Source organism: Lemur catta, chromosome 14 (assembly GCF_020740605.2).
Source record: "Lemur catta isolate mLemCat1 chromosome 14, mLemCat1.pri, whole genome shotgun sequence".
In the NCBI taxonomy this organism is placed as follows: domain Eukaryota; kingdom Metazoa; phylum Chordata; class Mammalia; order Primates; family Lemuridae; genus Lemur; species Lemur catta.
Genome location: NC_059141.1, coordinates 21,775,485 through 21,800,249, shown reverse-complemented (window position 1 = coordinate 21,800,249; position 24,765 = coordinate 21,775,485). Strand labels below are relative to the sequence as shown.

Sequence of the window (24,765 nt, the reverse complement as noted above, 5' to 3'; positions counted from 1 at the left end):
CTCAGGTCTGTGTGACACCAGAACTTGCTCCCTTAACCACACTGTCTTATACTAGTTCCCTTGATCCTGATTTGCCACTTCTGTTTTACTGAGTGGAAGGTTTGGTCTTTCGGTCTTTCGTCCAAACATTGTCTCAGAGTCTATTGGGCAGTGGGACACAGAAATGTCTTTAAACATATAGATAGCTTTAAACCCAATGCTTCTGTGATGTACATAACAGTTGGTGTTCCCATTTTTTCCATTAAATCAATTTTTGGACCTGTGTGACCCTAAATCCAAAGAATTCTATTTGCAGTATTTGCATGTCAGACATCAAGATTCATCTTGAAAATGTGCTATACTAAAATTGTCCAGTGCTAGTGTGCTGCTTTAATGGGCTACTCTACAACTATTTTTCTAATGGCTCAATTATGTAATTACGTTTCACTCTTGGTTCCTTATCTTTTTCTGTTGCAAGGGTCACACAGTAGTTTGTCAAACTCAGTTATGTGTTTTTTTTTTTTTCTGAGACAGAGTCTCTCTGTTGCCCAGGCTAGAGTGAGTGCCGTGGTGTCAAGCTCACAACAACCTCAAACTCCTGGGCTCAAGTGATCCTTCTGCCTCAGCCTCTCGAGCAGCTGGGACTACAGGCATGCGCCACCATGCCCGGCTAATTTTTTTCTATACATATTTTTAGCTCTCTAGATAATTTCTTTCTATTTTTAGTAGAGAGGGGGTCTCGCTCTTGCTCAGGCTGGTCTCCAACTCCTGACCTCTAGCGATCCTCCTGCCTCGGCCTCCCAGAGTGCTAGGATTATAGACATGAGCCACCGCGCCCAGCCAGTTTTGTGTTTTAATCTTGGTTTTTATTTACATTTTTTGTAACTATCTCATAACTGGTTGCTACTGAACTTCCATTACAACTCTGCCCCTCTATACTCCATGCAATCTTTCTCTTTTTATTAGTTTTGTAGTTACCTATAAATCTAAATAAGAGAATAAACCCAGGACATCCCTCTAGAGGATTATGAGAATTTTAGAAAAACTGTCTAAAGCAAAATAGTACAGGGGAAGGAAAAGCGAGATTAAAGGCTCCTACCTTTGAGTGCAGAAAACATGCTAGAGGCCCCGGTTTGCCTGACGAACCTTCCTAACAAAACATCAGGGCACCTAGTTTTCTACACTGGGGTGAATTTGAAGAATTAGTAACCAGTTATTGTTTTATTGTTTGTGTTTTAGCTTTGTAACAATGGCATTCCAGCATTGCAGAGCTTGCTATTGACAGCTGCTAGGGACTTAGCCAGGCTCTTTTCTAGCTTTTTCTGAGTTATGAACAGGTGGAATCACCAGATAATGTTGTTCTCCAAGGGAAGAATGTGCTGTACAGTTTTCACTTAAAACATGAGCTATATAATTCAACAAGTCTCTGCATATTAATATGCTGAGAGTTTAATATTACTTTTTTCCCCCTCACCAAATTAAGTGTTCTACTTGCGTAGAATCTTGGAAGATGTTTTTTTTTTTTTTTTTTTTTTTTTTGAGACAGAGTCTCACTTTGTTGCCCGGGCTAGAGTGAGTGCCGTGGCGTCAGCCTAGCTCACAGCAACCTCAAACTCCTGGGCTTAAGCGATCCTACTGCCTCAGCCTCCCGAGTAGCTGGGACTACAGGCATGAGCCACCATGCCCGGCTAATTTTTTCTATATATATTTTTAGTTGGCCAGATAATTTATTTCTATTTTTAGTAGAGACGGGGTCTCACTCAGGCTGGTCTCGAACTCCTGACCTGGAGCGATCCACCCGCCTCGGCCTCCCAGAGGGCTAGGATTACAGGCGTGAGCCACCGCGCCCGGCCTATGGAAGATGTTTTTATTGATAATTAAAGGTATGAATGGTATCACAGGGAGTGGATATATTTGTATTTATGATCCTGTGCATTTATTTTTGTGTAGTAATAATACATTGAATTATTATGATGTTGCATATTTTTAGAACATTTTTATAAAATATCCAGATAGTGTAGACTCAGAGCTGGAAGGCAGGGAGCTTGAGGATTATCTAGCCCAATGTTTGCCAGATTTACCAGATGATAAGATTTACTTGGGTCACTTAATAAGAGTAAGGTCCTAGGCCTCACCCAGAGTCCTCCTGAACCAGAATCTCTGGGGAAGGGGCCTTGGAAAGAATCCATGTTGTTTGCAGTTACCCTGAAGTAATTCTTATGGGTAGGTGAGTTTAGGAAACACTGGTCTAGTCAAACTCTTGAGGAAAGTAAACCCTGAGAAAGAGAAGAGAGAAAGTAAGTGGCTTATTTAGGGTCCTTCACCTCACTAGAAGCATCAGCTGGACTGGAACCCATGCCCTGACTTCTTTTTTTTTTTTTTTTTTTTTTTTTTGAGACAGAGTCTCACTCTGTTGCCCGGGCTAGAGTGAGTGCCGTGGCGTCAGCCTAGCTCACAGCAACCTCAGACTCCTGGGTTCAAGCGATCCTACTGCCTCAGCCTCCCGAGTAGCTGGGACTACAGGCATGCGTGCCGCCATGCCCGGCTAATTTTTTCTATATATATTTTTAGTTGGCCAGATAATTTCTTTCTATTTTTAGTAGAGAAGAGGTCTCACTCTTGCTCAGGCTGGTCTCAAACTCCTGACCTTGAGCAATCCACCCGCCTTGGCCTCCCAGAGAGCTAGGATTACAGGGGTGAGCCACCGCGCCTGGCCTGCCCTGACTTCTAGATCGGAGTTCTTTCCACTCCAATAGACTGGTCTTCTGGTCCCACGTTATTCAGACTTACAGGTAGCTGTATTATTGGAAAAGCAAATAATCAGCATTAACACTGGTTTTTGTTTTATTTGTCTTGTGATTTTGATGTCAGTATTGTAGATGTCCTGGATTCAAGCAATCTTCGACAAGCATTTTGTGAAGTAGAAAATAAGTCTGAGTGTGTCAGCTCTTTTTATTTTATTTTATGTTTTATTTATTTTATCTTAGTTTGAGTTTTTTACTCTGCTATGGTCAGAGTAGGAGTATGTTTTAGGAAATGGGTATTGATGTCTGCCTCAGGTAGTTAAATATAAGGTATTTCTTTTGATTTAGCATGTTTTGGATATCCCTTAATGGTATATTTTCTTGTTGGTTGTTTCTTGTATGAGAGTAATGATTGGATTTGGGACTGTGAGGGTGAAACTTCCTTGACTCTTCATTTCTGTTCACAGTGTAAGTCTGTAAAGTTTCCACTGAAATGTTCATCAAAGCATTTGAAGCCTGTGTCCCATTCAGGCACCTATGTGCCCTTCTCTCCTGCCCGCCCTCCAATTTTTTAAAAAAGTGTAAGCTAAAGTCATAAAGAGAATCATGCCCGACTTTGGGAAGTTATTGTGTTACTAGGATCGCTGAAGTCTGAGCATAGACCTTTAGGTCAGGAGAGACCATAGATGCATAGCTGAATACTGGCTCTGACTTAGAATGAGCTGTACGAAACAGGAAAGGACCTTGTTCTGCTTTTTCTCTTGGTTTTTGTGGGGATTACACACCACCTGCCTCTCCCCGTACCTCCCAAAGGGCCTCAGGATTATTTAAATTCTGAGACATTCCGAACAATTGTGGGGAGCTTGTTAATTTTGATTATTAGCAAAACTACACACAATTTAAAATATCATTAACTAGGAAAACCTACAGAACAGACTGAGCCAACATCATATTTTATGTTTTTTATTTGCTGTTGAACAATTTAAACTTTTGAGAACAAACCTCTGGATTCTAATTAGATGTTTACTTATATATAACATGGTATATTTTTTTCAAAGGGGCCTTTTCCTCTAACTATATGTTATATATATTATAAATGTCATGTATAATATTTATTTATATGTTAATATATTTATGTATATCATTGGTAGTAAATTTACAATTCACTAAGATTTACTTGACCTATAAAGAATATTTATTAAACTTACATAGAAGTGGATCACTAGGATTGAATACAGTTTATTTTAATATTGTCATTTCGTCTTTTTTTCCTTAGAACACTCCAACAAGAAACCCCAAATCATACCAACACTGAAAAGGAGAGACAATAAGAAGCATTCTTTTTTTTAACGTCACATACATTGGCAACTCTGGAGTGTCTATACAGAGGGATGATGGGGCAGCAGACTTTGGAAGGGGGACCTAGGAAGTGAATAGTGAGATCATCCTGTATATGATATGATCTACATGTTTGTAGGCTGGCTTAGGTGTTGATGGATAGTGGGGATGTTAAGCCCTCTCCCTGTTTTACATTAGTGCTGCAATTGATCATAAATACTGCTGTAATGATGGTGGAATCTTCATATTATCATACTTAACCCCCTTGCTGTCAGACCTAGGTGGGAATGTTTCTTTTTAAATTCACATGCTGTGGGGATGTGCAAAGGTTAAGAACAATGTACTCTTCCTGGATCTGCTTAGGACAAGTAACTTATCCTCTTTCAGGTTAAATTTTTTTCATAGTAAAATGGGGATATTTGCTAACTCATATGGTCGTTATTATTATCAGAATTAATGTGATATGCAATATAAAAGTGTTTCTAATAGTACTTAGTGCTTAGTTAACCATTATTTTTATTGTAACAATTCTTTCTATTGATTATTGTCTTAGTTTATCCATGCTGCTATAATGAAATACCACAGACTGGGTAATCTATAAATAGTAGAAGTTTATTTCTCACAGTTCTGGAGGCTGGGAAGTCCAAGATCTAGGCAGTGGCATTTGGTATCCAGTGAGGGCCTTCTTGCTGCATCTCTACATGGCAGAAAAGTAGAAGGGCAAAAAAGGGCCTGAGCTAGTTCCCTCCAGTGCTTTTATCAGGGTACTAATCCCATTGTGAGGGCTCCACCCTTATGACTTAATCACTTCCCCAAAGGCCCCTCCTCTTAATACCACCACAATGGGGATTAAGTTTCAACATGAATTTTGGAGGGGGCATATTCACGCCATAGCAGTTGTTCTTGATCTTTGTCTAGACTAGAGAGATTGATAGTCAAGAGAGACACCTTGGGCATGTGTGCTTATATTGATAGTTGTTACAGATGTTGAAATTTTAAAAGTGGATAATTATTGCAGGTTTTTTTCTTTTCCTTTTTATTGTGTTTGAATTGTAGGCTCTGTTGTTTTTCTAGCAGTTGCTGTTACTTGATAAGATGGCTACATGCATATGTATATTTTAAGGAAAACAGAAGGATATGTTACATGTTCTACTTTCCTTAGAGTAAGAATACTGAGTTTAAAATAATTCTTCATTCTTTTTAACCATAGGTGACTGAAAAAGACAACAGTTTTTAAAGGAAACAGAGCAAGTGCTCATGGATTTTGGAAACCCTGAAGTAACCAAGGTTTTAAGACTAAAGGAAGATCTCAAATTACTCTGATAAAAATCTTTTAACATTGATTACGTCAAAAGCATAAAAAATGATAATGTCTAATGTAGCAGGTTTGTGTTGCTTATAGCAGTATAAATTTGTAATACTTCTGGAAGGCAACCAAGAGTCATAAAAATGTCTTACCTTTGGGTTTAGTAATTTTTTTTCTGGAAATCTTAATTCAGTGATTCAAGAGAAGAAAAGAGCTATGTTAGCTTTTTATATTGCAAATATATTGCACTGTTATCTATAAGCAGTAAAAAATTGGAAATAAATAACACCTTAAGGCAGGGCCTGGAGAGGAAAGAGTTAAGAAAATGATAAATGTCAACTAATTGCAACCATTTAATGATAATTTTGAAGGTCATGTAGCAATATGGGAAAATTTACACTAATTATTTGCATGGATTATACACATGTAAGAATGTACACGTGTACAAACTGGAAGGGAATGTGGAAACAGTGAAAATGGTTGATGCGGTAGGGAGGGGTGATCATGGCCATTCTTGCAAACACTTTGTTAACTTTGTCCATGATACACCTAGAAAAAATTCAAATCTGCTGAGAACATTATGAGTCCTGTTCTTAGGAAAACTAACCTTTGCTCATGTTAAGGAACTCATAATATTCCATTTCTCCTTAGGAGCATTTTACTGCTGAAACAAATGGTTCTTTTTTAAATTTTAAAAATTGAGGTATAATTCACGTATCATAAAATTCACCCTTTCAAAGGATTTGATTTAGTGGTTTTTAGTATATTCACAAGGTTATGTAGCCATTACTACTGTCTACTCCTAGAACATTTTCATCACTCCTAAAAGAAACTCCATACCTATTGGCATTCTGTTCCCATTCCTTGTTCCCCATAATGCCTGGCAACCACTAATTTACTTTCTAGCTCTGTGGATTAGCCTATTCTGGATATTTCAGGTAAATGAAATGTGGCCTTTAGTGACTGGCTTCTTGGTGCACGCCTGTAATCCTAGCTACTTGGGAGGCTGAGGTGGGAGGATTGCTTGAGCCCAGGAGTCAGAGGCTGCAGTGAGCTATCATCATGCCATTGCATTCTTGTCTGGGTGACAGAGACCCCATTTCTAAAAAAGAAAAAAAAAAAGAAAAAAAAAAAGAAAAAAGTAGCATATATTTTCCAGATTCATCCACGTTGTAGCATGGATCAAGATTTCATTCCTTTTTATGGCCAAATATTCCATTCTATGGACATAATGGCATTTTGTTTATTCATTCATCAGTTGATGGATATTTAGGCTGTTTCTACTTTTTGGCTATGATGATAATGGTGCTGTGGACATTGGTCCACAAGTTTTTCTGCGACATACGTTTTCAGTTCTCTTGGGTAGATGCATAGGAGTAGAATTCTGGGTTGTATGGAACTCTATTTTAACTTTTTGAAAAACTGCCAAACTGTTTTCCAAAGTGGCTGTACCATTTTACATTCCCACCAGCCATGCATAGGGTTCCAGTTTCTCCACATCCTCGCCAACACTTGTTATTGCCACCCTCCCCCTTTTTCTAAAATTATAGCCATCCTAGTGAGCGTGAAGTGGTATCATTGTGGTTTTGATGTGCATTTCCTTAATGGCTAATGATGTTGAGCTTCTCTTCATGTGCTTGTTGGCCATTTCTAGATCTTTGGAGAAATGTCTATGCAGTTCGTTTGCCCATTTTTTTTTCCTTTTCTTTCTTTCTTTCTTTTTTTTTTTTTTTGCGACAGAGGCTCACTCTGTTGCCTGGGCTAGAGTGCCATGGTGTCAGCCTAGCTCACAGCAACCTCAAACTCCTGGGCTCAAGCAATCCTCCCAAGTAGCTGGGACTACAGGCGTGCGCCACCATTCCTGACTAATTTTTTCTATATATATTTTTAGTTGTCCAGCTAATTTCTTTCTATTTTTAGTAGAGATGGGGTCTCGCTCTTGCTCAGGCTGGTCTTGAACTCCTGAGCTCAAATGATCCACCCGCCTCGGCCTCCCAGAGTGCTAGGATTATAGGCGTGAGCCACCGTGCCCGGCCTAATTTTTTTATTTTTTGTAGAGACGAGGTCTTGCTCTTGTTCAGGCTGGGCTTGAACTTCTAGCTTTAAGCAATCCTCCTGCGTTGACCTCCCAAAGTGTTAGGATTAGTGGTGTCAGCAACCACGCCCAGCCCAGTGTTTTATTTATTTTTCGATGCTATTGTAAATGGAATTGTTTTATTTCATTTTCAGATTGTTCATTGCTAGTATATAGAAATATAAGTGATTCATTGATCTTGTATCCTGCAACCTTGCTGAACTTGTTTGTTAGGTAACAAGTGGTTCTTAAAATAGAAAAATACTTTTTAAAATCCTGAGTTTGTTAGGGGTTATCTTACGTTTATTTGTTTCATTTGATTGTAGTGGATTTTTTTTTCTTTAAAACATTTAGGCATTTTTACTTACCTCTTTCATATATAGAGAGTCAGGTACACACAATTGGTTACTGACACTGTCATTTTTTAGGAAATTTGATAGAAAAGAGTAGATTTTCTATTTCAAATTAGGTATAGGGAAAGAATACATAGGCTGTAGGAAATGTCAATCAAGAAAAAAATATGGTTAGCTGGAGCTTGGGAGTTTAAAGGTTAATCTGTTTCTATCTACTGTGTAGAGTGGCTTTGTTTCAGTCTGGGGATTTGGGCTAGGAGATGAGCACAGAAAAGACTGGCTAATATTTAAATGGTTTTGTAGCTTTCTTTTCTGGATCATTTTATCAAGGGTTTTCTTTGGATTACTTTGCAGAGACTAGAAAAAAACCCTGACTGTCCATCATTCTGCATTTCATATTGCAATTATCAGTACGCTCCTTGAGGTTTTGGGGTTCCAGGTAACCAGAAGAGACAGAATGAAATTCTGATTTGTGTGTGTGTGCGCGTACACACACACACACACACACACACACACACACACACACACACATACACACGTGTGCATGCCCCATGGGGGTGGGGGGCTGGTAATCTGAGAGGGACAGTGTTTTCCCTTGCTAGCAAAGACAGACGGAGGGCATCACCTGATCTTTATGGGAGCGTGCAAAGCCTCAGTTTTTCCATTTGCCCATCTGTAATCAGAAAAACAATGTGCTGACTCAACTTGGAGGCTTTGCATAATGGCATTTGGGCTTTTGAGAATCATGCAAGAGATGGAAATATTTAAGCAGGTTTTAAGAGGTAAAATTAAAATGAAAGACAGCTAGAACAAGACAACATGCTCTCTTATCTCTTTCGGGACTTGTTTCCTTTAGTAACTCGTATACCTCCCTGATTTGAAGTTTGGCAGGAATAATTTCATCTCTCTAGATTTGATTACTGAGCAGAGGAAAAACCCTGACTTTTAGTCAGTCTGCATTGCATATTGCCATCATTGGTGTGATCCTTGAGTGTTTGGGTTCCAGGTAATCAGAAAAGACAGAATGAAACTTTTTGCTCTTGGTCCTCCTTTTTTTTTTTTTGGTGCAGTTGAGGTCGGGGGATTGGAGTGGGAGAGTGAGATTCTGCTAGAAGCAAGTCAATTAGGTTTAATACTCCTACAATCACATTGTATGGACCATGTTTTCTTAGGTTTGTTCTTTAAAATGTTTATTTGCTTGTTTGTGTATATATACATTTACCAGTAACAAGTAGAAGAACATTTACTAAAATGTTAACTAACAATGACTCTCTCTTGATGGTGGGTTTGAGGGGAGGAGGTATGTTTTTTTTTTGTTGTTGTTGTTGAGACAGAGTCTCACTCTGTTGCCTGGGCTAGAGTGCTGTGGCGTCAGCCTAGCTCACAGCAACCTCAAACTCCTGGGCTCAAGGGATCCTCCTGCCTCAGCCTCCCAAGTAGCTGGGACTACAGCCATGCGCCACCATGCCTGGCTAATTTTTCTATATATATTTTTAGCTGTCCATGTAATTTCTTTCTATTTTTAGTAGAGTTGGGGTCTCCCTCTTACTCAGGCTGGTCTCGAACTCCTGAGCTCAAACGATCCGCCCGCCTTGGGCCTCCCAGAGTGCTAGGAGTACAGGCGTGAGCCACCGTGTCCAGCCAGGAAGTATGTTTTTATGTGTTGCTCCAACTTTTTTTTTTAAGCATGTATTTTGTAATGTTTGGGGGAAATAAATCCATTGAAATGTTATTAAGGTGTAAACTTTATAACTCAAGTCACTAATTTAGGTATTTAATTGAAATTCAGTGTATTTTGGTGAAATTCACCCTCTTTATCTTAGGAGATATGGGATATTTCATCTATGGTGCAGCCATACTGTCATTTATGCCATTTTTCCCTCCTCATTGGAATCTTTACTGTTTGGGATGAAAGATGAATAATATTTTAAAGCCCATAAGGTTGTGTGTGTGTGTACAACAGTTTAGTGAAATTAATTTTGTGTATGAAATAAAGGAATTTAGGTTTTGGGGTTACATTTGTTTTCAGAACATGTTATTAGGTGACAAAGTCTAGTTTTTTTTAGATTTGTATGTAGTCTGCCTATAATGCAGCTTTTTGATACTTCTGTGACAGTCCTGATTAAACAAAAGGTTGGTGAAGTGGTTGAGTTCCAACTAGATTTGTCCTTTCAGCATAAAGGTATAATCCCAAGATACCTCTGAGATTCTGGAAACTAGTGCTTCCTTTCATCTAAAGAAATCATCACTATAAATCTTCATTATGATTATCAAAAGGAGACAAAAGGATAAAATACCTGTTCTGGAACCCTAAGTGCTTGAAGCTCAGTTAGTAGTTTTTTATCTTACACATTTTGCTAAAATAAAAAGACCTTTTAATTTTGATAAGGATCAGATATTTGGTTTGATTATACTCCTATAAAATCATACACATTTCTGAACAGATGAAAAGATGTGATTTTTTTCTTTCTTTTCCTGGATGTGTACAGAAACTTTGTATTTAACTATTTCTAGGGTGAATTACTTGTCATTTAGGTGTCTTTACTAAAGTCTGTGTTAAAATGCCATAAAATAATGTTGAAGGATTTTGCCTTTATTCCTTAGCTAACTTCCCAAGGAAACTAAGCATTTTTGGAAGAGAAATTGATGTTTGCTTTACTTACAAACAGCATTGCTCTTAAGTAGTCACATGTGTATTAGACAAATTTATTCAATTCCTTGATATTAAAAATACATCACAGTTTTGACCTGCGTACTCTGCAGTGAAGCTCATCAGTGACACAGAACTTGCAGCCAGCATTTAGTGCCTCACTCTGAAATTTGAATGGACAACCGGACATCTCTGGATGTTTGAGGAAAGCCTCTAATAGGAATCACAGAGACTAAAACAAACAGAAAAGGCACCTTACTTGATTTTTTTTTTTTTTTTTGAGACAGAATCTCGCTCTGTTGCCCGGGCTAGAGTGCCGTGGCATCAGCCTAGCTCACAGCAACCTCAAACTCCTGGGCTTAAGTGATCCTCCTGTCTCAGCCTCCCAAGTAACTGGGACTACAGGCATGTGCCACCATGCCCAGCTAATTTTTTTTCTATATATATTTTTAGCTGTCCAAATCATTTCTTTCTATTTTTAGTAGAGATGGAGTCTCGCTCTTGCTCAGGCTGGCCTCGAACTCCTGACCTCGAGCGATCCACCTGCCTCGGCCTCCCAGAGTGCTAGGATTACAGGCGTGAGCCACCGCGCCCGGCCCACCTTACTTGATTTAAGCTGGTTTATCTCACATTAGCTAAATATCCAAAAAATCAGCAGTTATTACTTTCTCTGTGACCACTCGAGGCCACTTAAAAAACCCGATGTTAGTAGCAAATGTGAAGATTTGCTGCGTTTTCCATGCATGGTATTAGGGGATCTTTCCTGCGTTCATTCAGCTCACCTTGTTGTCTGAGGCTCCCAGCTAGGTTGAATGTTGTACATATTTCCTTACTGTGCACAATCGGGCTAAGTAGGCATTTCTAGCAGAGGTCTATGTCTTAGGGGATCCTTACTGTTCTATTTTTCCTTTCTCTTTTTACTGCAAGAAGAAAAGAAGCTATTCTTCAAGAATAGCTAGTTACTTCCTTTTCCTTGCCCTTGGCTACGTCTTTTATCCTGTACAATCTGGCTTCAGACTGTCACAGCCAGTGACTTCCTTCATTGCCACCTTCCTAGCTTTCTTGGCTCCTTTGCTGCTTTTAGCAGAAGATGCGGCCCAGTCTTCTCTCCACTTGGCTCCTGCAGCTTGCACGGTCTTGATTCTCCTCCTGTTTCTCTGACTCCTTCCCTTTCTCTTCTTGGATTCCTGATTTTTCCTTCCATTTCTAATTGAGCATTTCGCAAGATTTTGTCCTTCTCTCTCCCTTCCCTGGTCTTTTTCCATCTTGAGAAAGCTTTCTTTGACTCATCCTTTAATCCATAAGCATTTATTGAGCATCACGATAAAGTGCTGTGGGGGATGCAAGGATGTATTAGATACATACTCTGCTCTCAAGTAACTTGTAGAATTTATCCTCTTTCCCCCCCTGTATCTTGTTACCAAGTTTAATTGATCTTTTTTGAAAATACTTTTATACTTTTTGGTTTCTCTCCATTCCCACTGCTACTGCCCCAGCCCTTAGCCCCTCTTATTTGTGCCCACTATGTGTTAGGTGCTCCATAAATGCATCTTAAATGAGTGAATGAATGAATCAACCAATCTATCTTGCTTATTGTAAAACTTCCAAGGTGGCTTCCCTTATCTTGTCTGGTTCATCAAGCATAGCTCTGTCAGGTGATCATCCTTAAATATAACTTTCATCTTAACAGTTTCTCAAAAACCTATACTTGAAAGAATGAAATGTTATATTTTTGCCTATCAAAGTAGTCAGTATAGAAACAATGACAATGTACAACTAACTGTCAAGTCCCATGAGATGTGGCCCCTTCTGACTGCATCTCCTACTTTTCTCCTGACTCGCTTCGCTTCAGGCACTGGCCTTCTGGCTGTTTCTTGAACACTGCAGGCACTTTAGGCTTGCTCCTGCCTCCTTTGTAGTTGCTGTTCCCCCTCCCTGGCATGCCCTTCCTCTAGATAGCTTTGCAGCTTGCACCCTTCCTTCCTTCAGATCTTTACTAAGATATCACCACTTCAGTGAGGCTGTCCATGGCAGTCCTTAAAATTCCATCCCCTCCCCTGTAGTACTTCTCTGCCCTTCCTTTATCTTTTTCCTTCTTAGCCCTCTATTATAACGTATTAATCCTTTTTTCTTCCTTCCTTCCTTCTTTTCTTTTCTCTTCTCTTTTGTATTTTCTTTTCTCTCCCTCCCTCCCTCTTTCTCTCCTTCCCTCCTTTTTTTTTCTTTTCTTTTCTTTCTTTCCTCTTCCTTTCTTTTCTTTCTTTCTTCTTTGTGACAGGGTCTCGCTCTGTCACCCAGTTACCCGGGTGGGAATGCAGTCGTGCAATCATAGCTTACTGTAGCCTCCAATGCCCAGGCTCAAGCAATCCTCCCACCTCAGCCTCCTGAACAGGTAGGACTACAGGTGTGCACCACCATGCCTGGCTAATTTATAAAACATTTTTTATGTAGAGACAGGGTCTTGCCATGTTGCCCAGGCTGATCTTGAACTCCTGGCCTCAAGTGATCCACCTAGACCTCCCAAAGTGCTGGGATTACAGGCCTGAGCCACCATGCCCACTCTTTATTTATTTACTTTTATTTTTATTTTTTGGTCTGCCTCTCCCGCCAGAATGTAGTAATCTCCATGAGGGCAGGGACTCGGTCTATCTTATTTACTGCTGTTCCCAGGGCCTACAACAGGGCTTAGCACGTAGTTGCTCCGTAGATATTGTTGAGTGATTGAACTGAATATTACTGAGGGTGTAGTGTGAGACAAGTACTCTTTTATAATACTGATGGCAGTGTTAATTCTTATAATCTTCCTAGAAAGTAATTTGGTGGTGTTTGACAAGCTGACACTTTTTTTTTTTTTGAGACAGAGTCTTGCTTTGTTGCCCAGGCTAGAGTGAGTGCCATGGCGTCAGCCTAGCTCACAGCAACCTCAAACTCCTGGGCTTAAGCGATCCTACTGCCTCAGCCTCCTGAGTAGCTGGGACTACAGGCATGCGCCACCATGCCTGGCTAATTTTTTCTATATATTTTTAGTTGAAGCTGACACTTTTTGTGCATCTTTTTACCTAGTAGCTCCACTTCTAGAAATCTGATCTCAGGAACTAATCATAAATAGGTGTAAAGGTTAAAATACAGATATGCTCATTTAAATTTTTATTTATTTTTAAAAATTTTGGTAAAATACACAAAACATAAAATTTACCATTTAAACCATTTTAAGTATACAATTCAGTAGTGTTAAATACATTCACATTGTTGGGCCATCATTCCAGAACTCTTCTTCTTGCAAAATTGAAACTCTATACCCATTACACACTAACTCCCATCCCCCTTTTCCCCAGCCCCTGGCAACCATCATTCTACCTTCTTCTCTATGATTTTGACTGCTCGAGGTACCTCTTATGAATGGAATCGTACAGTAGTTGTCTTTTTGTGACTTATTTCATTTTGCGAAATGTCCTGAAGGTTCATCCATGTTTTAACATGTATCAGAATTTCCTTCCTTTTTAAGGCTGAATAATATTCCATTGTATGTATGTACCACATTTTGTTTATCCATCCATCTGTTGATGGACACTTGGGTTGCTTCCACCTTTTGGCTGTTGTGAGCCGTGCCATTACTAGGAACGTGGGTGTACAAATATCTGTTTGACTCTCTGCTTTCAGTTCTTTTGGGTATATGCCCAGAAGTGGAATTGCTGGATTGTAGGACAATTCTGTTCTTAATTTTTTGAAGAACTAAATATTTTTTAAAATAGCAAAACATTATAAGCAGTCTAAAAGTCCACCACTGAGGAATGGTTAAACAAATCTGGGTATATACATAAGATGCAACCATTCAGAGTTACATTTATAAAGTTTTTAATAACATGGAGAAATGATTATTTTAAGTGAAAAGAGCAACATGGTCTCAACTATGTTTTAAAAACTGTGCTGTTGGGCATGGTGGCACCTACCTGTAGTCCCAGCTACTTGGTAGGCTGAGATGGGAGAATTACTTGAGTCTAGGAATTTGAGGCTGTAGTAGTACACTATGATTGTGCCTGTGAATAGCTGCTGGACTCTAGCCTGGGCAACATAGCAACACCCTGTCTCTTAAAAAAACCCAAAACATAGGCTGATGCCGTGGCACTCTAGCCTGGGCAACAGAGCAAGACTCTGTCTCAAAAAAAACCCAAAAAAACAAAAAAAAAACCCCAAACAAAAAAACACTACATAAAAAACTGGTAGGAAATACATTGAAATGTTAATAAAAATGGGATGATTTTTATATTTGTCTGATACTCTTCTGTATTTCCTAAATTAAACAGACATTACTTTTATTATTTAGGAGAAAAATATAGAAAACTTTCAAGAGTTCCCATTACCTGCTATTGTATAGAATCCAGATCCTTCTAGAGTTTGCAAAGCTCTTCATACTCTGGCTCTAGCCCCTATTTTTATCTTCTGTCTAAAATAGCTAATCTCGTAACTACATATTATATATGTATGTGCATATACACATATGTATATGTATATGGCTATATGTACACGTTGTATCTGCATATGAATGTATGTATATATATTATATATATATGTATGTATGCACACATTGTCTGTAGTTAACACACCTCTGCTCACATTCCTGTCCTCAAGAGTACTTAGTTCTGGCTAAAACTCTGCTCAGCCTTTAATACCTAGTTAAAATTCTATTTTTTCCTGAAATCTCTGCTGATCTCTGAAACTCTTGTACCCTTTATGCTTTTATCCTACAATTAAAACCTCTTATTTCTTAATTCTCTTCAGTCTTTAAATTGCTATTTCTGTAACTCTCGTGGTACCTGTTTGGAAGATTCCTTTGCTTTTTTTTCTCTGCCTAATTCTTTTTTTTTTTTTTTGAGACAGAGTCTCACTTTGTTGCCCAGGCTAGAGTGAGTGCCGTGACGTCAGCCTAGCTCACAGCAACCTCAAACTCCTGGGCTTCAGCGATCCTACTGCCTCAGCCTCCCGAGTAGCTGGGACTACAGGCATGCGCCACCATGCCCAGCTAATTTTTGCTATATATATTTTAATTGGCCAGATAATTTCTTTCTATTTTTTTAGTAGAGATGGGGTCTTGAACTCCTGACCTTGAGCGATCTACCCGCCTCGGCCTCCCAGAGTGCTAGGATTACAGGCGTGAGCCACTGCTCTTGGCCTCTGCCTAATTCTTACTCATCCTTCTCCCCTGCAACTTTGTATATTTTGAAAAAAAATTCCAGCTCAGAAAAGTTTAAATAGTACAGTAAATTCCTGTATACCTTTCACCTAGATTCACCATTGTTAATATTTTGTCACATTTGTCTGTTTTTTCATATGTACAGGTGTATGTGTGTGTATACATATATGTGTGTATCTTTTTTTTCCTGGACCATTTGGCCATTTGAAAGTAGGTTGCAGACATAATGATACTTCACTCCTAAATATTTCAGCATGTATCTCTTAAGTATAAGGATGTTCTCCTAGGCCAGGCGTGGTGGCTCACGCCTGTAATCCTAGCACTCTGGGAGGCCGGGGCGGGTGGAATGTTTGAGACCAGCCTGAGCAAGAGCGAGACCCCTGTCTCTACTAAAAAAATAGAAAGAAATTGTATGGACAACTAAAAATATATAGAAAAAATTAGCTGGGCATGGTGGCACATGCTTGTAGTCCCAGCTACTTGGGAGGCTGAGGCAGAAGGATTGCTTGAGCCCAGGAATTTGAGGTTGCTGTGAGCTAGGCTGACGCCACGGCACTCTAGCCAGGGTGACAGAGGAGGACTCTATCTCAAAAAAAAAAAAAAGATGTTCTCCTAAATAAGCGTAGTGTCATTATCACACTCAAGGAATTTAACAGCAGTACAAACATATCATCTACTTTTTATTTTTAAAATTAATTAATTAAATTAATTTTATTTGAACATATTCCCCAGGAAAGTATCACAATTTTTAGTCCATATTCATTAGTTGTCATGTCTCTTTGATGTCCTTTTATCTAGAATAGCTCCTTTGCCTTTTTCTCTTTCATGATATTGATGATATTGACATTTTTGAAGAGTCCAGGCTAGATGATTTGTAGAATGTTCCACAATCTGTATTTGTTTTGTTTCCTCATAATTAGAATTAGGGTTAAATACACCCCCCCATACACACATATAAAATATATATTTTTGCATTAATACTACATTGTAAAGTACCTTCCTCCTTTAATAACTGAGTAATTTGTGGGGTGATATCTTGAGATTGTATGCATATCCTGTCTGCTGTAACTCCCACAAAATTTTACCCAGTGGTTTCGGCATCTCACTCCTCTTTGTTTTTAGAGATGAAGTCTCGCTTTGTTGCCCAGGCTGGAGTGCACAGTGGCGTGATCATAGCTCACTGCAACCTCAAACTCCTGAGTTCAAGCGATCTTCCCACCTCAGCCTCCCAAGTAGCTGGGACTACAGACACACACCACCACGCCCAGCCAATTTTTTAAATCATTTTTTGTAGAGACTGGGTTTCACTATGTTGCCTAGGCTGGTCTTGAACTCCTGGCCTCAAGCGATTCTCCTGCCTTGGCTTCCTAGAGTGCTAGGACTAGAGATGTGAGCCACTGCACCTGGTCTCACTCCTCCTTTTTAAAAGTTATCACTCTGAAAATCTGCCTTGTCTATCCTTGTCCATAGTAATCTGTTCCTTCTTCCATTTTAGCATCAAAATAGATCTTCAAATAAGAAGAGAAAGTAGTAAATCTAGTTCAAGCATCTTATTTTCCAGGTGAGCATAAGTGATTTGCCCAGGGCAATTGTATAGTTAGTGACAAAGTTGGGACTAGAACCTGGGTTTCCTGATTGCTAATCCAGTACTATTTCCAGCTGCCTCTTATTGACCCCTAACCAATAATACAAAACAATAATGGTATTACCTCAAATAGAGTATAACTTTCTTGCTAGTACAAAGAAAGCATATATTATTTTTTCTTTTGCGTGCATTCCTTTATTCATTTATTCTGAAGAGACAAATCAGCCTCTTCCCCTGTCCTCCCCACCCCCCACGCGCTTCAAGCTCCACCCACACTGAAGTGGAGCTCTAGGCTCTCTCATCTCTCTGCCTTCTCATGTGTGTTCCTTTGGCTTCTTACGTTCTTCCTTACCTTCTCTTTTCCTAACCATTCCATGAGCTGAGTTGAGTTCTGCAGAGGAGGCCTTCACCTACCTTCAGGCGAATTTAGGCGCCCTCTTCTGTGTTACTAATGTGGTAGGATCCTGTTCGTACCTTATATATCATAGTGTGGATCTTTTTTTAACCTCTTTGGGCAATTGTTATTTATAATTATACCCTCTACTGGATGGATCGCGAGCTAATTGAGGTCAGGAAATGTTGTTCAGTTCACCGTGGGTATGCCACTTGGAGATGCTCAATCGATGTTTGCTTTATCAGTGAAGCCATTTCAGCTCTGTGGTCATTGATTGCTTTACCATAAAAGCAGGGTTGAGACTGAGACCTCCAAGTCTGGCCAGTTCTGACAAAGTCCGTAAATATTTGATATAATGTGCAAGGCAGTGTAGGAAATGGAAACCTCTTTTACATGTTGTGTAAGTCCTGGAGGAACACAGGGATAAAGCCCTGACCATAGCTATATAACAGACAGAACCAGTTAATTGGTGCTATAGGGAATATTACAAAGTGCTTTAGCAATGAGAGGATGCAGGTATTCTTGGGGCAGTTTTGAATGAGCCAAAGGCTGAGATGAGGGTCAGAACGTTTCAGTTGCAGGGAACAGTGCTGGGAAAGGCATGGAGTCAGGAAAGTTGTTTTTGGGAGAGTTGCGAGCAGTTAATTTGACTGGCTGTTAGGATTCTTCGCCCTACTTAGAATGTACATATTGATTATTCTTTGTACATATTGATTGTTGTCTTGCGTCTTTTCCATTTTGCGTTTAGGGTTACCTAAAAGCATTTAGTGATACTAATTGAGCATATGTATTGATAGAAAAGTCTCTCCTAGGGGCAGTTCCTACCACAGAGGACTTTTTAAAGTGCTTGTGGTAGCTGTTGTTCTACCTGAAGTATCGTTTTTAAAGGCCCATTCTCCCCAGCTTGTGCAACTCCTCTGAAACCAAATTCTTCTCCCCTGGGTTAAATGGGGTCAGTTTTAGGGGAAGCACATTAATAATTGAACACCCATGGGGCGTTACTGCCTCAGTTCTGAACTTTCAGTGTTTTCTGTATCCTGCAAGAGTTACTTAACTCTTATGTACAGCCAGGGTAGGACGGTAAGCACCACTGAGTAAGGGCTGAGGACTTTGACATGGTACTTAGTTTCCAGCTGTTTACTCTTCAGAGAAGGAGAAAACCCTGCAACATGCGAATATAAGGTACAAACTTGGAGAAGGCAACATTGTGTTCTGAGAAAGAACAAAACACATGCCATATTTAATATATTAGTATCCTTTTTCTCCCTTTAAAATGAATTCCTCCTATATTTTGAGCAGCTCTTCATCAAATGCCAGGACTTTTTGCTCAAAGTAAATGTTGGCGAGATAGGAAGTGTGAACCATTCAAGAACTGATTTTTTCCGCCTTCTATTCCTGGCTGACTCTGAACTAGTTTACAGTTACTAACCTTGCTGCCATAAATCCTCCAGTCATATGTTTTGTAATCCCTTCTCTGGCATACATTTTAATCATTTTCTCACCGCTTCATAGGTGTTATAATCCTTTTATAGTTCCCTGGGTTTTAAAATAACCCTATAAAGGGTTCAGTTTTGTGTTTAATAGCCATGTTTCACAGTGTTCTAAAGCCGTGAATAAGTTCAGGCAGGCAAAAGCTTTTGGTTTGGAATGCCTTTGTTTCTATGTTTTAGAAAAATGTATTAGTCTTCCAGTGTTTTTCATGGTGATGATTTGGCTAAGATTTTAAAACTGTTTGGAAATACTTAAAAAGTGAAGAAGAAATAAAGAAAAAAACACTGAAAATACACAGGTAAAAACATTCATCTCTTGTAATTTTCTTTTTTTTCTTTTCTTTTCTTTTCTTTTTTTTTTTTGAGACAGAGTCTCACTGTGTCACACTGGGTAGAGTGCAGTGGCGTCATCATAGCTCACAGCAACCTCAAATTTCTGGGCTCAAGTGATTCTTCTGCCTCAGCCTCCCGAGTAGTTTGGACTCCAGGTGCACGCACCACAGCCGGCTAATTTTTTCTACTTTTGGTAGAGATGGGGTCTCGCTCTTCCTCAGGCTGGTCACAAACTCCAGACCTCAAGAGATCCTCCTGCCTCAGCCTCCCACAGTGCTAGGATTATGGATGTGAGCCACTGTGCCCAGCCTCTTATAATTTTCTGTTATCAAGTTTCAAAAGATCATTTCTTTTTTGAAACATATATCGTATTTTATTGGTGAACAAGACTGTTGCTGTCCTCATGGAGCTTTCAGTTTGGTGGAGAGATAGACATGAAGCAAATAACCAAGCAAATAAACTCGCCCGCGTTGGGTGTGCTCTGTAGGAAAAGTACTTCGTGTCCTGAGAATACTGGCTGGTGGGAGGTGAGGGAAGGAAGTGGCTTTTGGGTGACTTGAGATCTGACATAAGTAGAAGTCAATTAGGGGAAATTTGGGTGTGGAAAAGAGACTATTATAGGGAGATGTGATAAGGTGGGAGGTAACACTGTACATTCAGGGAACTGAAAGACAGTTATTGTGGCTGGAACACAGAGAATGTGTGTGTGTGTGCTGGGAGGGTAGAGTGTGGGTGGTACAAAATGCCACTGGAGAAGTAAGCAGGGACTCTAGCAGGCAAGTGGAGAGTTCTAGTGTTTCTTCTAAGAGAAGTAATGTCCCTTTGAAGTACTAGGGGGTGGGGGTGTGTGTGAGCATGACATGATTAGAGTTGCATTTTGAAAAGGTTACTTTTCTGTGTGGAAAATCTTTGAGTGAGGAGTGAGAAGAGATGCGGAGAAACCAGCATTTGGAGGCCTTTGCAGAAGCCTGGTGAGAGATGACAGCTGGGCTGGAGGACACGGAGGCTGGAATGGGGAGAGGGGATTGATTCGGAAAGTGCTGAGAAGGACAGGGCTTTATGTGGCCCCCTTTCACTGATACTGAGAGAGGCAAAGTATGGAAATTATCTCTGAAATTGAGGCCCAAAGAGTCAAAGATCATGCAATTTTGAGGCAGAGGTAGACCTGGGACTTAAAGCGAGGTGCCTCGCCTCACACCCACTGGCGTTTCTTTTATGGCACTCTGCTGTTTCAGCAGCAGAGCCTTCCGTTTGGAGAACTTGGGTATTCTCTGACTGGCAACCAGCTACAGTGTCCAGGTCTGGTGCATTCCAGCTCAATGTAGACAGCTGACTTATCTGACTGAGCGTTGCTCTGTCAGGTTCGCTACTTACCGTTTAAATCACTGCGACCTGATGAGGCAGCACACTCCATCCCAGCTATTTGGTTGAAAATAGGCCTATCAATAAAGTCACAGTTTACCAATCTGCTTAATAATATTGATTTATTGAGCCCATGCTACGTTCCTGGCATTGTTTTAGTTACAGAAGATGCCTAAGACAGGACCACTATAGAACTCACTGTCTAACAGGGGAGAAAAGACTCAACTGTATGATTACAGTGTGACAGCTCCTGCTGTAGAGACATGTGCAGAATGCTGTGGGAGCCCAGAGGACTTTGGGCTGAGAGTTAGTCACAGCTAGATATCGGTCATTTCTGTCATTATGTGGTAATATTTCCTTAACAAGAAGAGAGAATAGGTGTTGTCAGGCAAAAATGTCTAGAAAGTAGTCAGCTGATTAATTTGATAGGGGCAAAATACTTCTAAGGTACAAATTAAAAGATTATAAGTTATGAGGGTTAAAGTTTCAGATTGATAAAGAACTTAGCTAAATTACCTTAATCATTCCCTTGTGCAAATAATATGAGAAACAGAGTCTTGCCATATTTTTCAACTGTACACATTTTTTTTTTTTTTTTTTTTGAGACCGAGTCTGACTCTGTTGCCCAGACTGGAGTGCCGTGGCGTCAGCCTAGCTCACAGCAACCTCAAACTCCTGGGCTCAAGCAATCCTCCTGCCTCAGCCTCCCGGATAGCTGGGACTATAGGCATGCGCCACCATGCCTGGCTAATTTTTTTTTATATATATATTTTTAGCTGTCCAAATCATTTCTTTCTATTTTTAGTGGAGACGGGGTCTCACTCTTGCTCAGGCTGGTCTCGAACTCCTGAGCTCAAACCATCTGCCCTCCTTGGCCTCCCAGAGTGCTAGGATTACAGGCGTGAGCCACTGCGCCCGGCCTCTACGTGCTTTTGATCAGAACTTGCCAAACTGAATCTACCTTTATTTTGCTGTATGTTCTGTGATTATTTGTCTGAACTCTTTAGAAATTGATTTTAATATACTTTTTTTAATGTGAAATGGTACCCATTCACATAAGCCTGTTGGAATTCATTAGAGCGGTGCTGGGGAACATTAGTGCTTGTTTTCCTGAAGAAGCTCAGTGTTGGGGGCAACGTAGCATTCCATGCCTTCTGGCAGAAGCACCATGGGACATATTGTATGGGTCTCTTAGAGCAATGCAACTATAACCAAAAGGTAGTTCTGCGTCAATACTTGAATAGAAGGCCTTGATGGTTCTGTGCTGGAAACATATGGGGTGTGCTAATAGAGTTGGTGATAGCTATATATGTTAGTGATGTCATTGTGAAGTCAGCTGGTATATTACGGGGAAGCCTTGGAATTATTTCTTACAGATGAGTGTAAAGGAGAAAGTACAGCTTTGATATGTGTTGAATTACCTAACTATTCTCCTGAGTCATTTTACTGAGCTTTAAAATGTCAGTATTCTACCAGTCATTTTATGAACTTTATGGACGGTGACTTGAGATTTCTCAGTGAAGAATTATGGGATATAAAATTCTAAAAAATGAAAGATACCGGTTTCAGGTTTTATTTAGATTATTTAAAATGTGTAATCCAGCAAAAGGGAAAAGTATTAATAACTGTAGAGGTAATAACTGTATCTCCATTTATTATTGACTATATATGCCAGGTACCGTGCTGTTTGATTTTACCAGACCACAGCCCAATGAAGTAGTATTATTAGTCCTAATTTACAAGCCAGGAAATGGAAGCTTAGAAGGCCAAGTCACTCACTCAAGGTTACTCAGTAAGTGGCAGAGTGGGAATTGAACCTCAAACTGCTCAAAGACATTTAACCACTGTATTATTCTGTATGTAAAATTGTATTTTTGAACAGTCATATTTCATAAGCTTGGTTTTTATAAATGCATAAATCAATTAAATATTTATAAGACAGTGAGGGGCCTGGTATAGATTAACCTTTCGTGTTTCCTATTACATCTATTGAAAAGTATGTGTTGGCCAGGCACGGTGGCTCATGTATATAATCTGTAATCCCAGCGCTTTGGCAGACCAAGGTGAGAGGATCGCTTGAGGCTGGGAATTTGAGACCAACCTGGACAACATAGGGAGAACCCCACTCTACAGAATATTTTTTGAAATTAGCCAGGCGTAGTGGCACATCCCTGTAGCCCCAGCTACTTGGGAGGCTGAGGTGGGAGGATTGCTTGAGCCCAGGAGTTCGAGGTTGCAGTGAGCTACGAGGACACCACTACACTTCAGCCTGAGAGAGCGAGCGAGACGCAGCCACTAAGAAAAAAAGAAGAAAAAAAATACTTGTTGAGCCTACTGTGTGCAGTGCACAGTGCTGCCAGGCTTATGTGGACAACGTAGAGATGAGGAAGTCTTGGCCCCTTGTTTGGGCCAGGAATTTACAAACATGTCTTAGCAGAGAGAAAGAAACTTACCAGTAGTTATTGCATAAGTTGGTGCTTGGAGATGGGTGAAAGAACATTGTCAAGAACCACTTGGGGGGTAGGATGGGGATTTCAAGGAGAGGTGGTTTTTGACGAGGACCTTGAAAGGTGGGTAAGATTTCTGGTGGTAGAGTTGGAGAGGCCATTTTCCCTTGGGCTAAGAGAGCAAAGGCGAGAATGAAAGAAGTGGGAGATGGGCTGGGAAGGTCATTGGGAAAGGTTTTGAGTGCTACAGTAAGTGATTTGAACTTTATGCACTAGGTAATGATATTTTCCTTAACATTTACTAAGCATTTACTCTGTTCAGACACTGTTTTTAATATTAGGAAACCCACAAACTATCGATTTTAGAGTTGTATGGCTTTTCCTCTCACCAAAGATACCTACTCTGATCGCCTTCATTTATGTCAGAACTCCTTACATGTCTAAGGTCTTGACTTTTGTCCTTAGAATTAAACCCTAACAGAAGAAAACCAGCTTTTTAAGACATTGACTAATTTCTCAGTTTAATTTTGATTCAATTTAAGGTACCATATAGTAATTAATCTGGCATTTTGAACTATATTAGCCTGGTAGACTGTGTACTTTGGCATTACTTGTTTGCTTCTCTGGACTAAATCCCTAAAAGTACCACAATCTAGAATACAATACTGAATAGCAGTTGCTCTGGGAATGTTGAAGCATTGAGTTGTGGGATATTTCCCTAGGTCTGCTTTTCATTTTTTCTAACTATGTTGAATAATTTGGGATTCCTTTATAGGCTTAGTTTCAAAAAGCAATTCTGTATGGAAAGCAAATGAGTTAAAGTGAATATAATATGAAGTCAGATGGTTTTTGGCCTATCCTCATCTTAAAGCTGTTCTCTTTTCTGTTTATAGCCTGTTGAATCTGAATTGACTTGTTTTGAACTCAAGCAACTTGTGTTTGTTTTTATCAACTTGGACTTTGTGCTTTGGTTTGTGACAGCTAGTTCAGATTGGTGCTTTAAAAAACCCTTTTTAGAGGCCAGCCAGAACTCAATGTGTGCTTTCCGATTGCGAGACAGAGATGGCTATCCTGGTTTTGGCAGTCTCGAGCCAAGATCATTCTGTTTGTTATATGCCACATTTACCCATATAACAACTAGACGGGAAAAATGAACCTGAAATGTTATGTCTATTCAGGAGGGATTCTCAAGCTTTTTATAGAAAAGTAAATGGTGTTGTGTTTTTAACCCAGGAAGCTACAATCTGTATCTGGAATCTGTATCTGGAATATTTCACGTAGCTTACACTCTCAATCTGGTTATTTATGAAGACAAATGCAATTGTCTCATTCTCAGTAAAAGTATGAGCCTTGGTGTCAGGCATCTGGCTTTGAATCCTGGCTCCTTAGCTCCCACATCTTTAAAATGAGAATAGTTATAATATATTTTAGGGTTGTGAGAGAGTTAAATGAACTAATGAGTTAAATGAAGAGCTCAGCCTGACACATGGTAAGTGCCCAGTAAAAGTAGTTTTTAAAA

At 39.8% G+C, this 24,765-nt stretch overlaps 1 protein-coding gene across 2 annotated transcripts in view; it reads left to right on the top strand.

Moving 5' to 3' along the window:
- CNNM2 (cyclin and CBS domain divalent metal cation transport mediator 2) overlaps window positions 1–24,765 on the top strand; it is a 129,372-nt gene that overhangs the window by 6,554 nt on the left and 98,053 nt on the right. The window lies entirely within an intron of this gene.